Source organism: Notamacropus eugenii, chromosome 3 (assembly GCF_028372415.1).
Source record: "Notamacropus eugenii isolate mMacEug1 chromosome 3, mMacEug1.pri_v2, whole genome shotgun sequence".
NCBI classification, from domain to species: Eukaryota; Metazoa; Chordata; class Mammalia; order Diprotodontia; family Macropodidae; genus Notamacropus; species Notamacropus eugenii.
This window is the reverse complement of record NC_092874.1, coordinates 354,567,901-354,584,047: the sequence shown is the minus strand read 5'-3', so window position 1 is coordinate 354,584,047 and position 16,147 is coordinate 354,567,901.

The following is a 16,147-nucleotide window of genomic DNA, read 5'->3' as shown; positions in this document are numbered from 1 at the left end:
GAAAACTGAGTAGGGTCTCATGGCAAAGATAGAAGTACCTAGTAGTTTCAAGATAATGATGATGATGATAAGGTATTACAAATACACAAGATCATTTAAAACCCTAGAGATTTGATCAGCCATTTAATATCTTGAGCATATTGAGAGAGAGGGTTTAAGAACTAGATAGATCTTAGTAAAAAGGGTTTAGTTTTTCTTTAGAAAATTTTAGAATCTCTCATTTACATTTCCCTAGATTATATTATCTCCTAGAATGTAAATTTCTTTAGGGGAAATGACATAATGTATTCTGTATCTATTCTGGATCCTACCAAAACTTGAATATAGTTATATTATTCAATAATGTTTTCCTAAGTATGTTTTCTGTACTTGTTAAATTGAAATTGTCTACCTTATTGAATTGAATTTGCTGTCAGGCAACTCTTGATTGTTTGATGACCAGGCATGAGGCATATAAAAAATTAAAGTAAATTTAAAAAAAAAATCTATGATTTTAATTATCAGAGGCCAAACCTTTAACTAGCATGGGGAAATAAGATTTTTCTCCATGATTCTGATTCAGAAGAGAAGGAAAAGGCAGTGGGGGGAAATGAAGATATTATCTACCTATAGTAACTATTTTTTCCATAAGTAAAATCCTGATTCCTAAGATATCTTCCCAGAATGTGTATACCCACAATTAAGCCATTCCATTTGCTACCAAGGAGGCAACTCGATGACTCAGTGGATAAAATGCTAGGCTTGTGGTCAGGAAGATGTGAATACATATCCAGCTTCAGACACTAGTTTGCGACACTGGGCAAGTCACTTAACCTTTGCCTTAATGCACTGGAGAAGAAAATGGCAAACCCCTGGAAAACTTGTACACAGTATGGTCCATGGATCATAAAGAGTCAGACATCACTCAATGACTGAATAGCAAGAAATGCTGCAAACCACTCCTCTGCCCATCATTCAACAACATTTTTTCCCTATAGAAAAATACTTAGGAAGCAATGTAATCATGAAAGAATTGCTGAAATATTGAATAAGGTATTTGGGGCAGAGGGGGAACAGCCACAAAATGTAAAAATTATAGGTTTAATTTAAATAGAAAAGGTAATAAGGATAAATATTCATACCTAGAATGTCATAGACCTATATTTTTACTTTACTAAAATATTTATGAGAATGTCCCAGGCATATATCAAGGGTATCTTTAATGAAAATATGAGAAGGAAAATAGAGAAACTTATAAGAAATAATTCTCTAGAGCAGACTACATTTTCATAATACTACATAATACTGGATCCACTTTGATTACTAATTGTTAATGAAAAAATTGAATCAGTAGGAAAAAAAAAAACAACCTTAAAGTTTCCTTGATAAATGCATCCATAGAGATACCTTTGCAATGCTCGTCTGGTCATCAGCATTAGTTTATATATGAAGCATGGATATATATGCTTATAAAAAGATATTTGTCACTGTTATGCAAAGTCAAAATGGATATAGGATTCCCTACAGATGTTAGAGTGCTTCAGATCTCCTTTTTGCCAAAGATATAGAGGCAGCCTGATTGTACAATGGACCAGGTACCAGGTACCACTGGACCTGGAGTCAGGAAGACCTGAGTTCAAATATGACCTTAGACATTTTTTAGCTCTGTGACCCTGGGTAAGTCACTTGGTCTCTGCCTCCATTTCTCATCTGTAAAATGAGGCTAAAAATGCCCTCTGACTCCTCAGATTTTTATGAGGAATACATGAGATAATATTTATCAAGCACTTTGAAAACCTTAAAGCACTGTATAAATGCTAGCTACTATTATAATACTGAGAAAATTGCTATCTAATGCTATCTAACTCTTGCTTTTTTTACAATGTTCAACACCAAAAAAGAAAGAGATCAAGATACAGAAATAGCAATAGTTTATTTCCATGTAGAATGTTGAAGAAAAAGAATTAAATATGAAACTATGAATCTCTGTTATGTATTGAAAGCCCCATAACATTATAGACTTTTTGGCAAACTCTGTGATTAGTCCTAGCTCCTTGGTTGTCCCTAATTATTGAAACAACAAAAAAATGGATGAAAGCTTCCTAATGTTAAGACTTTTATATGCAGTTGCATTCAGTTCATTTCATTATTATTACTGTGTATTTTTATTTGGAACAGTCACTGTAGATGGACAATGAGTCAGTCCCAGAATTGAATAAGAGGAAGAGACTAGAGAGGATTTTTTTATAAAAATGCCTAACACTTTTGGCCATCCCAGAACTTCAACTTTTTAACAAAAATGCAATATTGGCAATGGTACATGGTTTTGAATCTTATAACATCACATCATGAAAAGACCAAGATAGAAGGATCATTATTAAAGAGCAATAGAGAGATATACAATAGGTATAAATGGGCTTCTGCATATCTGTCATAATAACCTACATGTGAAATCTGACTTAAAGAATACTAGAGAGGGATGGATCAAGGAGTCATTTTCCTGGAAAAAGAGATGGGCTAATGTGGTAAGAATGAGTTATAGCAGATGAATAATCTGATTTTTTTCTAAGAAAATTTAAACATTCTAGAAGAAAGTCTTTAAAACTTTAGGTAGTTATACTGAACAGAACCTATAGGAAAATATAAGTGAGTGGTACAGGATGAGAAAGGGATTGTAATCTTCACCAGTGGACAGAATACCCACAATTATGAGATCATAAATATCTTAAAATTTTGAAGAATCACAAACACAAAGCAGAAATAGAGGCTGTTTTGGGAAAGTAATGGAAAAACAGGTTAGTCATCTTGACACTGGTTGAATAGGGAGGAAAAACCAGACGTATGATAAGCAAGGTCTGAAAAGATACATTATCTCAGCAGGACATGAATAGCAAAATAGATGTAAAAATACAGAAAAAAATGTATAATAAAAAGATATTAGTAATACTGAAGGTTTATCTCAGTTATTGAATACAATCTTTGCCATATTTTTCACCAATTGCCTTCATTTTTATTTTTTCCAAAAAAACCCACATTGTTTTGATCATTCTTATTTTCACCTCTTTTGTTAGGTCAATTTTATTCCATCTTCCCCTTTTCCTTGCAACACCTCCCTTTTTAGCATGGGCTGTAAAGTTCATTAATATGCTGTTCACAGACTCCTTTTGAGTCATCAATAAATGATAAGTGCTAAAAAAAAAAAAAAAAAAGCTCTGACACAAAAAATCTGCTGCACCCCCTAACACCTCCTACTTCTGTGATACATGGCCATTTGTTATTATTATGTTTTGTTTACTGTCATGGAGGCTGCTTTAAACTCATATGACTGTTTTCAGGACCTCTTTAAACCAGAATTAAAATTTTGCAAGTAACACTGTTTTACCATATTGCATCGAATTCCTTCCCTTGGTCTAAATATAAAACATCCATTATATTCCCTTTCACCCAATATCTATTGGAAGTTCTTTAAAACTGTTTAGGAATCATTTAAAAATCTGTCTTGTATATTTCTGACAAGAACATTGTCCTAATGATATTTGCAAATTGTTTTGTTCTGTTATTTTTTAACGTTTGTTTCATTTTCACATCCATACTATCTTTATTAGTTATTAAATCACCCAGTGACATTTATTGAGTGCCCACTACGTGCAGAGTAATAAACTAGATGCTATAGAGAGAAACAAAATAGAGCCTGCCCTTTGTGGAATAGATCAGGAGAGAGAACAAGCCCAGATGAAAAGTACTTACAAATAATAAATCCATAAGTGTAAAGTAGTATAATTTAAGCTATATGTGTAAAGGCTAAGAAACTCAGAGTAATCAGACTGTTGTTATCCCAGATACTTTATATGGCAGCTAGAATGTCTAACTTAAATATATCTTCTTGATTACTGAGGAGAGTTTGGTTACTGCATGATTTGTATTATTTAAAAGATTTTGAAGTCTCAACATTCTATTTTGTAATATCTTCTGGTAACTCCATCACATTCTTTTTAGGGGGAAAGGGCTCCTTATTACTCACCAGAAAAAAGTACAAAATTTTTTATTGGTATGCCTTTTATATGCTCCTTCACACTACCTTTCCAGTCTTCTTTATTACTTCCTTTCATTCACTTTGTATCCCAACCAAACTGGATTGCTAGTGCAACAGGGCATTTACAAAGCACTGTTGCCTGCTTCTGACTGATCGCATACGCTAAATGAGCATTTGGACACTTTGGGAATTACAAAGCCTCCTACTCCTTCCACTTCTGGAGTACCACGTGTGACTCAGTGATAAAAGACTTGAACACTTTGGACATGATGAATTAAAGCATCCCCCATACTGGACACAGAAAAAGGAGAGCAAATGATACAGTGGATCTTTAAAAGGAAGTGTGATCTCTCTCTTTTCTTCTCTATTCCACTGCCAATTGTGTCAGATCTATCCAACTCTGTCCTTGGAAAGATGGGAGGAGGACCCTTCCCTCCCCTTGGCTTCAGTGGCTATTGCTTCCGCGTGACAGCTGCAAGAGATGCCTTGCGAACAAACTGATGTCATTCTTGAGGCTTATGACTCCCTTTTCCAATTTTTTCCCTTAATGACCATTAGTGATCACAGCAATCCTGAGATTCTAGCATTGGAAACAACCTTGTGAGTTAGAAAGATTGGAGACTCTGGATCCCTTGCTTGGGACTGACTGTTTGCAAGAAGAGTTTCTATACCATACTATCAATACCAGAGAAAGAAGCTCAGTCCTATTCAAAGCTTTCCAGAAAGAACTACCTTGAGGAAGATGGTACAGAACAAGGTGAAATTTAAAATGCCTATTAGTTCTATAAAGTGCTGTATGCTCTGATTTTTAAGTCTTATCATCCCCAAAGAGCACAATATTAGTTAACATGACTGCTTATTTTAAGGTCTTATGTCAATGTGCAGTTGTGATAGTCTCTTGTGTTAGAAGGTAATAAATACCTGTTTCACACCTGATTCATATCCTACATAGAGTGTCTTTCTGTCTTCCTACTTGGGGGAAATCTTTGGATGTGAGCCAAAACTACATTTTAAACAATTTTTCTCTGGGGATCAGACTGAAGGTTTGATAAGGCAGAGTATGAGAAAAGGAACCTAATACTACTCATTCAAGCCTAGATTGCTCCAGGACTGAACCTGGTCACCATGTGTGAGGATTCAAAGAAGAGTCCTAAAAAGAATGGACTGCCAAAGCCCCTTTGGTCCATCAGTGGCTCTAATTGTTAGAGTAGAAGTTCCTCTGACTTTGTACTCCATATGCATTCTCCCTACAAAGCTGTTCCACACCCTTGAATGCATTTACCCTGCTTAGAATCCTTGTTTTCCTTCAAGGCTCAACTCAGTTGTCACTTACTCTTTGACAAGTTTCCTGACCCTCCCCTCCCCACATTCCAGGTTTTGATGCCATGTGTTTCCTCTGTTTCCCTCCTATTATACTTACTTTGCATATCTGCCCTCCCCCCGACAGTAGAACGTAAGCTAGGGCAGGAACTGCTTTGTCTTTGTATCCCAATGCATAACACAATGCCCTGCTCATACTAGGCACTTAAAAAATATTTGCTATTGTTTATTTGATTCAAATCTAACAAAGTATGTAGGAACTACACAATTTCCCCCAGTAGGTAGTATTTGAAAAGGATCAACGAGTAAGTCAGTCAGTCAGCAAGCATTTGTTAAACATTTACACTGTACAGATACTGCAACATCACTAGAAAAATCACTATAACACATGAACTTTGTGTTGATGTTGCAACAAATGTATAAACGCCCTCTCAATATGAAGCACATACCAAGTGAGTGTCTGTCAATTTAAAGATCCAAAGAGGGTAAGGAAGGAAGGAGGGAAGGAAGGAGAGAGGGAGAGAGAGAGAAGGTGAGAGAGAGAGGGATAAAGAGAGAGGGAGAGAGAGGGAGAGAGGCAGGGAGAGAAGGAAGGAAGGAAGGAAGGAAGGAAGGAAGGAAGGAAGGAAGGAAGGAAGGAAGGAAGGAAGGAAGGAAGGAAGGAAGGAAGACACTTTGGTCTAAATTTTGAAGACAAGGTACCTACACTGAGCACAATAGTAAGGCAAAGAAAATTAAGGTTCAAAGAAACTAAACACAAAGAATTTCAAAACTATCGTCACCAGAGAAAAGATAGTTTGACAGAAGAAATGACACTATATTGTGTGAATTTCATGTATTGTTGAATATTCAGATAGAGGTATTCTGCAGACAGTGGAAGATATAGAACAAGGCTTAAGGATCAAGGGATAAAAAGGAAATTTAAGAGCCATCCACAGATAATTGGGCACAGATAAGTCCCAGAGGAAATGGTAACTTGGTATAACATATAGGTTATTTGATTTGCCACTAAAGGAACTGGTTTAAAACTCAGCTCTGTCACTAACTAAATGTATGCCCCTGAGGAAATAATTTCAGCTCTTTTGACCTGTTTTTTCATCTGTAAAATGAAGGGTTTAGACAAGATGATCTCTAAAGTCTCTTCCACCTCTAAATCCCATAAATGCAAGAGGAAAGGAGCAAGAAGTTCAGGGCAGAGACTCTGGAGCTTGCTCCATCAATGATGCCTCAGCAAAATCCTGTCAAGTTGAAACAAACACAAAGGCCAAAGGACCCTCCCTCAAGCTCTTTCCAGTGCAGTTCCCCATACACACTGCCGCTGCCAAAGTAATTTGCTTTAAGTACAGGTCTCAGCATGTCACTCCCCTACTCAATCATCTCCAGTGACTTCCTATTGCCTTTAAGATAAAATGCAGACTCTTCTGTTGAGATTTTAAAGTAAAAAACCAGGCCTCAACTTATCTTTGCAGCTTCAGTGGATTGGTTGTTGGGGAGAGGGGGAAGAATCTCTTGTGCTCTGTGATCTATCTCTTTTCATTTCTTCACATCTGACACTTTAGGCCTTTCCTGGTTCTCTCCCTTTCGCTTCCCAACTTCTAAGGCCTTTGCTTCCATACTACCTTATATTTAACTTCTTTCTGCAGTGACTAGAACACCAGTGCAGGAGTCATGAGGACCTGAGTTCAAATGTCACCTCAGACACTCACTATTTGTGTGACCTTGGTTAAGTCACTTAACCCCAAATGCCTCATCCTGGGTCATCTCCTGTCATCCTGATGATTATCTGGTCACTGGATTCAGATGGCTCTGGAGGAGAAGTGAGGCTGGTGACCTGCACAGCCCTCCCTCACTCAAAACAAAGTCAAGTGCAAGTCATGTCACCATTTCTGTGATGGCAGGGTATTCTTCGGCAATGAAGGACGAAGACACATTTATTGACTTTATCTTTATCGGGTAAATATTTGTTATCACTTTTTCTTTATGATATATTATATGTATGTGCATATTTATACATATATACATGGGTGTCAATTGTGTGTGTATTTGTTGTATAGTCATTCAGTTGTGTCTTGATCCCCCTATAGAGTTTTCTTGACAAAGATACTAGAGCATTTTGCCATTTCCTTCTCCAGTAGAGTAAGGCAAACTGAGGTTAAATGTCTTGCCCAAGGTCACACAAGTAGTATATACATTTCTGAGACCAAGTTTGAACTCAGGTCTTCCAGACTCCAAGCCCAGAGGTCTATTCACTTAGCCATCTTACATATGTGTGTATGTGTGTGTATGTATGTATTGTCTCTCCTATTGAAATGGAAACTTCTAGTGAGGAGCATTGTTTCATTCTTTGTCCTTTGATCCCCAGTGCTTTACACAGTGCTTGGTATATAGTAACAATATAATAAAAACTTGTTGATCAAATAACTGATTAACTAGTATGGTTTTCCCCAAAATAGCATACTTCAACAAAATGATCTTGAGATGAGGTCCATTGATCTGGAACAGGGGTGGGGAACCTGCAGTCTCGAGGCCACATAGGGCCTTCTAAGTCCTTGAGTGTGGCCTTTTGACTCGATCCAAGTTTTACAAAACAAATCCTTTTATTAAAAGGATTTGTTCTATGAAGTTTGCATTCAGTCAAAGGGCTGTACCTGAGGACCCATGTGGCCTTGAGGCTTCAGGTTCCCCACCCCTGTTCTAAGAATTTATCTAAAGGCATATTAATGTCATTTTATCTATAGATATATTCATATCATAGAACACTAAGATAAAAGTTGTTCATCTTCTTTTGCTAAGGAATCCTTCACCAACTTCTTCCAGACTTGTTTCTTTAATCTTCCCCTATGATCTGCTGATACTTTGCATCTCAGAAATATTAGCTTCTCACCATCATATTATCTGACTATCTTTTCTTATGTAATTTCTTATATATTTTGAAGTGAATAAAAGTTTTGTCTTATAGCTAGGAGCAACTGATTTTCAATCCTGCCTCTGACACTTGTCTGACACAACTTTCTTAACTCCTCTCAGTTAAAGTTTTCTTTTTTGTCCAACAGAGATCATACCTTCAATGTTTACATGAGCAGGGCTTCAGTGAAGTTCAACTGAGAAAAGATACATGAAATACTTTGCAAATACTAAAGCTTTGTTTAAATATAATTTTAAAATATTTAAATATTAGATATCTAAATATTTTAAATATATACTGGCATTTTTATCATCATCATCAGTATTCTGTACTCTTTATCTGGTATATTCTCATAAAACATAGACTTTTCTATATCAAGAAAATCCACACCCCACTTTTTCTACAATGATTTCATAAGTGGAAAGGAAAAGATAGTTTTCCTTAAACTTTCCACTTACTGTAAGCAACTTACTCATTTTATTTTGAATTCTTAAATAAATTCTAAAAACCGTAAATAATCTAGTTTTGATAGTACTTCTTTTAGTTATGCATGATTCTCTGTCTTCATCTTCAATAACATGACACCAAGGAAAGCCGAGGAAACACGTGTATGAAGTCAAAGCACACAACACCCAATCCTTCTTCATAAAATTGATACCTTCAAAATAGTCACATAGACCATATTCTAAGATAGCATATTCATCACAAAACCAGGTAAATTAATAGTTATGTCTCTAACAAGTCAATTAAATGTAAACAAATAAGTTTAACATTAAAAAAGTTCAATATTCTTTTCCTTCCTTCTTTCTCTTCTCTTCCTTTAAAAGGCTAGTAATTTGATATAAATCATAAATGTGCCATCATGCAAAACATTTCCCTTTTAACCATGTTGCAAAAGAAAACATAGACTAAAAAAAGAAAATTTAAAAAGTGTTTTTCAAAATACAATCAGAATGTGGTGGGTAAAAGATGAAATGACTGAGGAAACAAAGACTTGAGCTTCCAAGCATATCTTTTTATTAGGCAAGGCATACCATTTGTTGTAAAGGCAAGCAAAGTAGGAGCTTATGCTGTTTTTATTTTAGCATAAAGTGCCTCTGATTGAATAATGTGATTAAAGAAACTTCCCCACCTATTAATGGGCCTGGGAAGCTTTGTAGCAAGATCCACACCTTTTGTTAATGAGGCACTGCTTCTCAAGTGGTTCTAAAAAGAGTATTAAGATTCTGAGGTGCAGTTTTACTTTGGGTCTTACAGACTGGAAGTATTTTGTCTGGCTAGCGGAGACTCTGAGAAGCTGCTAAGGAGGCCCCTGGCTTTAAAAACCCAGATATTGGTGCTTCCCTCTGTGGTAACTATGGTCAGACAGTTGGACCTATCTGTTCATTTGTGATAAATGTATTGATTATGGTCAGAGAGTTGGAAGTCTTGTCTGTTGATCTTTGATTTCTCTGTGTTTTCTCTGAAGTTCAGGGTGCTGACTTTTTCCCCTGAACTAGGTAAATTATATATGTACTTGATTAAAGGAGATTGTTTACCCCTCAGAAGTTGCCTTTCCTTTTATGAAAGCAGATCTAAGAACCTGTGATAACAGCCCCACCCCCACCCCCCACCCTGTGTATGTCAGGATGCTTACTGTTATAGTTATGTAACAAATTGGGACCAAGTTCTTTCCTCAGCTTAGGACTGGTCTCCAAATATGGTGGGAAACAGACGTTTGTATATTAAATACAATAAATTGAATAAGACTAATTAATTAAAAGGGAACAAATAACCAAGATACATTTGCTCACCTGATTTCTGTTTGGAGGAAATATTAAGGACTTGTTTTTAATTGGGAGGAGGAAAGTGAACAGATATAAATCTATGAAATCAGAAGACAAAGTGTCTCACTCCCCTGAAGACTCCAAAGATTCTCTTTCTGGAGAGAGATGGTATTTTTCATCACAAATTGTTCAGAATTGGCTTGGATCATTGTACTGCTGAGAATAACTAAGTCATTCATAGCTGATCATCATACAATATTGCTGTACTGTGCATAATAATTTTCTCCTTCTACTTATTTCACTTTGCAACAGTTTATTTAGATCTTCCTAGATTTTCCTAAAAACATCTTGTTCATCATTTCTTAGAGTATAATAATAGCATTCCATCACAATCATATAACACAAGTTGTTTAGCCATATCCCAGCTGACATATATCTAATTCTAATTTCTAATTCTATGCCACCACAGAGAGAGACACTATAAATATGTTTGTACATATAAATCCTTGTCCTTTTTCTCTGATCTCTTTCAGGTGGAGACCTGGCAGCGGGTCAATGGGTATCACAGATTCATAGGTCTTTGGGCATAGTTCTAATTTGTTTTCCAGAACAGTTGGATCAGTTCACCACTCCATCAACAATGTATTAGTGTTCCAGTTATTCCACATCGCCCCCTCAGCATTTGTCATTTTCCTTTTCTGTCATATAATCCAATCTGATAGGTATGAGGTAGTACCTCTGAATTCTTTTAATTTGCATTTCTCTAAATGATTTCTATTTTTAGAATACAAACCCCTATAAGCCAGAGGGATGTGATGGAAAGAACACTGACTTTAGAGTGAAAGAACTTGAGTTTAAATTCTCTCTGAGTGAGTTTAAATTCACCTCTGTGACATGGGGCATAAATATACTGTTATAAAAATGAAAATGTGGATTAGAGAGATTTTAAAGTACCTTCCAGTTCTAAATGTATAGATTTCTGAACTGTTCAACCTATACCACTTAACAGAGTCTTTGAATATGGTAATGACCACATTGTCCCACATGTAATTGTATCACACTGGAGTGAAGGGGTTGCTTATTTTAGAGTAAAAAAGCTTAGATCAGAATCCCAAATCAAAATCACAGAAGTTGAGAACTGGAAGGGACTTCAGCAACTATCTAGATCAATTCACACATGAAACTTACAGTACCATAATTTCTACAATGAGTGGCTGACAAGAATCTCTGAGTAAGGTGTACCTGCCACCTCTTGTAGAAACCTTCTTCACTTTTATGTGACTCAACTTGCTAGAAAATTCTTAACACCAACTTGAAATTTGCCTCTTAAAAATTTCAACTCGTTGCTTCTAATTCTTCTCTTTGAGTAGAAAAAGAATTCAGCAACATTTTGCATTATAACCTTTCAAATTCTTTAGGGAAGATAGCATGAACCTGAACCCTCCCATGAGTCTTCTCCAGGCTAAACATGTCCATTTCCTATAACCAATCTTTTCATGATACAGATCCAATTCCCATTATCATTCTGATTATCTTACCTACTTTCTAGCTGTATGTTTTCCAGCAAGCAATAATACTTCTGGGCCTCAGTTTATCTTTTGAAAAAAGATCCTGATTTTTATCCTTACTATCAGTCTGGCACAGAGAATATAGGACTAAACTGAGTCCCATAGCAACTATAGGATCCTAAGCAAGGCATTCAAACTGTCAGTAAATTCTTCAAGACTAAAAATTGAAGAATATTTACTGATCTCCATTGATAGGAGGACTTTCCTCAACCCAGCACCAGTGAAATCATATATCCAGACAATGAATATATAAATGTATCTATGTTACCTGGATTTTAGGACTATTTTAAAGATCAAATGAGATATTCTAAGTAATATGCTTTGTATAAAAGTGGAATCTAATATTATGATAATGTAAAATTAAGAACTTAAACTAGCTGTACTTATTAGGAATCTTTCTTTCTAAAATACATGAACACATTTCAGTGAATAATTTCTGAACATTCTGTTGAATAATTTTGCTTCTATGTAAGCTATATCATGTGGGAGACATTTGGAGAAACAACTTCAAAGCGAGTTCCTCTTAAGCTAATGAGAACCCTCATTTTCACCTTTCTGGGGAAAATCAGTGGAGAAATTAAAAAAGTTAAATTGATGCTAAAAAGCATGAATGAAGACATTTGGTTAATTTGAATAGATAATGAATATTTAATATGAAATGTTTTGCCTAACTACTATACAAAGTGTTACCTCCATTGTGTCTTTGATTAAATGGCATTCAAATTGGTTTCTGGAAGGTTTCATTACCATTTCTCAGAACAATGTATAAAGTATTAGATATGTTCTCTGACCTTTTAGGTATCATATTGAATTCTCTAATGAAAAGTGGTCCAAGCAGCAATCACTATATTTCTCATTATTTCAGTTATATTATATTTCCTTTCTAATGGCAGTTTCCTATTGAAATGAAGATACTGAGTTAAGACATGTATAGGATACCAGAACAGCATTGTACAGTGGAAACAACAGTATCTCTATGGACTCAAAGTATCTTTATTCAAAGTTAATACTCAAAGTTCCTGGGCCAAGGTTCTCTATAAAATGAAAGCTTGAAATAGAGTAGGTCTGAGGTATTTTCAGTTTGTAATGCCTTAAAGAAGGCATTTTAAATAAGTGATCCCAAAACATCAAGAATAAAATTAGTGTTATACCAAGGTATAGGTGATAAATATATCTATAAGGAGTCTTGTTGGAGTCTTGGGAGGTGGGCTCAATTTCCAGTACTTTTTGAGTGTCTGTTCTTATCAAAGCACAGCTCTGACCACAGAGCAAACAGGAATAGATCCTCTAACTTCATACTTCATGTGAGTAAGAAGAGTTAAGGTTTGTTAATCATTGCTTCACATTTTCATATAAGACCATAGAGACATTCAAAGTGCTCACAAATATAACTGGTAAGGCAAGATGTAAATTAAAAACATAGTAAAAGCAGAAATATAAAAGTTTACATGTGTCAGTTGGCAAGTAAATGCTATATTCAGAGCCAAAGTAAGCATGGGGCAACTGGAGCTTTGCCCAAGGGTACCAATACGAATGGAGGGCCATGTGCATCCACTCTGGGAACATGAACTTAATTGCTTCAGGATTTCTAATGTTACATCTCACCTAATGATCCTCCATTGTCTTATGCTCTAGTGCACCATCACCATGGCAATCTTCTCTAGAGCCCATCTTCCTGTGAGAACAAAGGCCAGATCATCCCTTTTACTGGCACAATTGCACCAAGAGCTGGCCTGTCTCATGCCACCAGCACTGTTCCTAAAAAAATATATATAATTTACATATAATTCTAACTGTAGACAATCAATACCACACAAGTTCAAAGGATGGGTAAATGCATTTGAGCAACTGACAAATGAAAGTATGAAAGAAAATAAATATTATCTGGACCTTGAAGGCAGAATAAAATTTAGAACACTTCATTAATTTGCATGCCAGCCATTGGTATATCTTGGTAGAACAATCTCACAAATCTGGTGTATAAATCAGGTACACATGCTTCATTATTGTTACAGGCTATGGCAGAGAGACATAGATTAATTAACATTATTCCTCTGTCAGTCAAGTAAGGTCTAAATACAAATAATTTCCTGCTAATATATAGAGAAAATAGAAAGCAGAAACAAAATAGACAATAGTTAGTCTGGGTCTCCAGTTGATTATGGAGATGAGGCAGAATCTTATAAACATGTAGTTGGCTTCAGAATAAGCCAACTTTGTGTTACTCAATGGCTAACATAGCAGAGATTGTGGGAAAGGAAAATGTAAACATGATGGGGGATAAGTGAGGTAGATATGACTGCTCATTTTATCTTGAAATAAAGTCTGGTTGAAGTCACTCATATCAGGGGAAAGAAGTTAGAGAATGCATCTCTAATGGCTTCCACAATTGTAGGTTGAAAATCTGGGAGAGAAGAGAAATTTAACAAAAGAGAATTCTGCTGTTTCGCACACACACCCAAAAACATATAAATTATATCTTGGTCATGCAGCCCTAACTCAGAAGGTAATTTTTAACCCAATATGAACATAGTTCCAATTTCCCTTTCCAAGTATTGAAGCAATACCACAGTTGTCAGATAAAAGACCCTCGTAGTTTGTGCTGTGTAAAGATGGAAGCAGTTATCTCTACCTTATGAGGTTCCCTGTAATAATTTTTAAACGATCAACTAAAATCAACTTATTATTTATTTATTAAAGAAAGCCCAGAAGACAGAGCATGTGGGGAGCTATTTGCCTTGAAGCACATTTTGTCCATGTACTGGATATTGACTGAAATAAACTGTGCATGTTAAACAAACTTCCACATTTATAAATATTTTCTCTTACTAAAGCTGTCATCACTGAATGACACCAAACAGTGAGCCCAAAGGCAGAATTCAAAGCCTGGCAAAAATGTTGGCTTTCAGAGCATTTAATGACTAGCAAATGTCTCCAAACAATAATACGCTTCCTGCTGTTAGCTTCCAACAGCTTCAAAACTAAAATTGAAGTCAAATTATTTAAGAATAAGAACAAAAAGAAGGAAAATAAAAATATAGAATAATATTAAATTTAATATCTGAATCAGGGAAATTTAACAAGCTCTGATTCTGTTCAGGCAAAATGATTTTTGTTAAGGTTTTATGATCTTAGAGCTGGATACTTATTTTCCTGTATTGAAACAGAAGATTTTGCTATTAAAGTAAAGCAACATGATATGTTCTCAAAGGAATAAAAAAAAATAAAGTGATACCCTTCATAGCCAATATACTGTTCAACAGAGAAAAAAGGAAACACAGTAATTTACCCCTAAGCCTAAGGGAAATTGAGTAGAATTCTCAGATGTGTTCTTATTACAAAGTTACATGCAGTGCCGGTTATCAGTGGCCTTAATAATGAGGCCAACTGTGATAAGAATTAACTCCCATTGCCAATAATCATTGACTCACAACCAGTTGGAGTTAGCCTTCCTTTCATTATGCGACAAATTCTGAATCACTACCTTGGATAGAGCTGGAAGAACTATCCAAGCAGATATAAGCATAAGTTCTTTCCTGGTCTACAAAATGTTCCTTCTCCATCAAAGTGGGGAATCAACATCTTGCCCACAGTGAGTTATTATAGTCATTATTTCCCAAAGCTCAAAGATTGCTCCTGTTAACGTAAATGTCTGATGGGTTATGTAATGGAATTTAACACAAATTTAAAATCTTTAGAGAATCTCTAATCTAGTAGAGACATCGCTGGTAGCTGGCCCCAGGTAAAACTGAATTAGGCAAAGTTTGACTCCAGTGCCCACCTTAGAGTTTTCATATAGCTTATTATCATCTGAGGTTGCCTGCTTCTGTTGCTTACATCCTTTAGGCCACAGGGCTCAACAGTGCATCATACAGCAGACTTTTTATTTCCCTGCAGGTGTTACCTGCTCTGTACCCTCTTCTCATCTAGTGATAATGATAGCAAATGGTTACTAAATTAACTAATTCCTATGAATACATTAGCTATTTAATGTCTTATCCTTCCTGGAGAGCAACACCACAGCTTCATTAATAATGCAAAGTTTCCAAATGGTTTTATGAATAAAACTAAATGCTAATTCATATGAACATACTGCATCTTGGTTTACAAAGCACTTTCCACACACTTAACCCAGTGTAGTACAAGTATTATTATTCTTATTTTATAGATAAAGAACTAAATCTTAGAGCCCTTGTGACCTATCTTGTGACAAGGTCACATAGTAAGTAGCAGCAGGAGCATGGACTCAAGTCTAAGTCTCCTAATCTTTTTCACATGACACCATTCTGCCTTTCACTACCTCTTGTAATACCAGGCAGGTCAGTGAGTGAGAAAGCTTGGTTAGCCTATCCCTTAGATAGTAGGGTCATATGTATTAGGACAAGAAAGGCTTTAAGTTCAGCTGCTTCCTTCAGAAGGTTAAAAAACTAAGGTCCAGAGAGGTTAGATTATTTACCTAATATCACAGAGATAGTAAATATACAAAACAGGATTAGGCATAGATCTTCTCGCTCTAAACTTATTGCTCTTTTCATTACCTTTGGAAACAACACAATTACTTACTTCACCAGTCTGT